Here is a 2791-nt window from a genome sequence, read left to right as displayed (position 1 = left end):
GATGGTTCCAGCATGTGCAGCGAGTTGCAAGAGTATATATTAAAAAAAGAGAAAGAGAAAAAAGTTCCCATTGGCGCGATAAAAAAGCAGGCATAAATTATCATCACGTGTACGTTCCATTATCTTTTTCTCAAAGGCCGATTATTTATTTTATCCAAAAATTTAAATCAACCGCGAGTTGGAATAATTAAATTCCGCGCGTTTCGTCGGAATTCGAGTCGAAATCTTCCCGATCGATTTTTCCACCCGATCGATGAATCGGATATCGATATCGATCGAAAATTGATTTCCCCCTACGAAATAAATAACGATCGAGTTCCCCCAGCTGCCTATTCTTTAATAGGCAATCGGCGCGTGCAGCCGTAAGGGCGCACGACACCACAGCTCTCACAGCTGCCGGAAGTATACATCTGCCGCCGGTTAACCGTGCCGCGAGGCTTGGCCCACCTTTGTGCAACGCGCGCGTTTCGTGCCATTGTTTCGCGCAATTATTTCGCCGGTATTCGTTATACCACCGCGGTATTTCCTTCCTCTCCCTCGATCGAACGAGTTTTGGAGGAAAAATTGATCGAAAATCTTTTTCCTCCGGAAAAGAACGAGGAAAAGAAGGAGGAGGAGGAGGAAAAGGAGGAGGAAAAGAAGGAGGAGGAGGAGGAGGAAGAGGAGGAGGAGGAGGAGGATTTTGAAAAACGGAGGAACATCTGCCAGGAGGAGGAAACGGCGATGAGGTTCGATAAGGGTCTGGCTCGTGCCAGAACGCAACACCTTGACCGTCTCTGGATCTCTGGTGAGTTTTTCTGGGAGTCTGGAACCGGTGAAAGGCGTCGAAAATCCCGAACAAAGAGATCTTCTTCCGATTCTAGCCTCGACGAGGGGGAAAAGAAGGAAAAAAGGAAAAGAAAGAAAGATATCCATCGAAAAATTCCGAAGAGGAGAGATACGAAGTGAGTCATCCCATCTACCCCCGTAACGAAACGTGGAAATAATTAACGGCAAGTTTGCCTCGTCAAACGCGATACGAAACGAGGTAAAGGAGGCAGGCCCTCGATATCGATGAACCTTTATAATCGAATCGATCTTGACGAGAATGTTGGCAACCGGTTTAATCCCGAGTTTAATTAGCGCATTACGAGGGGGTAGGTAGCATTAAACGATCGGCGATTCGATCTTTAAAGCAAACTTCCTTACCTCCCCAAATAAACGGATAAAGATTTATCTTTTGGTTAACGAGTTATGCGTATCTCTCTCTCTCTCTTTCTCTCTTTTTCTATGTCCTCCTCGCGTTTCAAGACCCTGTAGCAGTCGTGTTTTTTCCCTCCGAATAAATAACCGTAATTTTCCGTGGACAGTTTCAATAACAGGGGACGCATCTTAAAAGAGACAAAAGACTTCGAGTATGTACTTGATGGTCAAAAAAAATTCCTTCCCCCTGAAATCTCTTATCGTTTCCTTTCATGCTTGCGTTACGTTATACATTATACAGAGTTGGGAATTAAGGTTGAAAAAGTAAGTAAAAATTTCGAATAAATGTTATTTTGAGTAATTACTCGTTGAAGTGCTTGAATTTATTCGAGATTATTATTATTATTATTATTATGTTTCGAACGTTAAATAATTTTATTTGTAACTTCGAAATTTAAATTAATTTTATATCCATCACTATGTACGTTTTATAGAATTGGATTTTAAGATTGAAAGATCAATTGAAAATTACGAATTATCAAAGTTATTTTGTGTTAATTACTCATTAAAATGCAATTACTCGCTATTCATTAAAATAATTTTATTTGTAACTTCAATTTAAATGAAATTAAATTTTGCTCATCGTTGTCTATATCCCACAGAATTGGATATTAACTCAAGATTGAAAAAGTAATTAAAAATTTCGAATAAATTTATTTTACTTTGAGCAATTATTTATTATTTTATTTGTAACTTCAAAATTAAATTAAATTTTTCCCATCATTTCTGCTTCCGTTTCGCAGAATTGGATTTTAACCCAAGATTGAAAGAGCAATTGAAAATTTCGAATAAATATTATTTTACTTTGAGCAATTATTTATTAAACTACTTGAATAATATTTATTCGTAGCTATTATAATCGATCTGCTTTTCGTATTATTATTTGTAACTTCAAAATTTATTAAATTATTAAATTAAATTAAATTTTTCCCATCACTCTCTCCATAGAATTGGATATTAATCCAAGATTGAAAGAGTAAGTAAAAATTTCGAAAAAATTTATTTTACTTTGAGCAATTATTTATTATTTTATTTGTAACTTCAAAATTCAAATTAAATTAAATTTTTCCCTCTCTTTGCATCCCACAGAATTGGATATTAATCCAAGGTTAAAGGAAAAGTAATTAAAAATTTCGAATAAAGTTATTTTACTTTGACCAATTACTCGTTAAAATGAATAACATCTATTCGTAGCTATTACAATCGATCCGCGTAATCACGTTTGACACTGCAATTGTTACGTTTCGAACAATAAATTGTCGAAATAACTTTATTCGTAACTTCAACTAATAAATTTTGCCCATCACTGCTTCCAGGCATCTGCATCTTAAACGAAAGAGAGAAAGAGAGAGAGAGAAAAGAAGAAACGAGGAAGAGACGATCAAAGGTCCCACGAATATTCCCTGTCCCAATATTTTCCAATCGACCCGTTGCAAGGAATTCGGACGATGGACGATCGGCATAAACGAATCTCCTCAACCCTTTCTCGTGTTTTCACCCCCGCAGCTGACTGAGCCACGGGGATACCATCTGACGGCTCGGCCAGGAA

Source organism: Apis dorsata, unplaced genomic scaffold (assembly GCF_000469605.1).
Source record: "Apis dorsata unplaced genomic scaffold, Apis dorsata 1.3 scaffold_348, whole genome shotgun sequence".
Taxonomy (NCBI): Eukaryota; Metazoa; Arthropoda; class Insecta; order Hymenoptera; family Apidae; genus Apis; species Apis dorsata.
The sequence above is the reverse complement of the archived record's forward strand: the minus strand, read 5'-3'. Positions refer to the sequence as shown.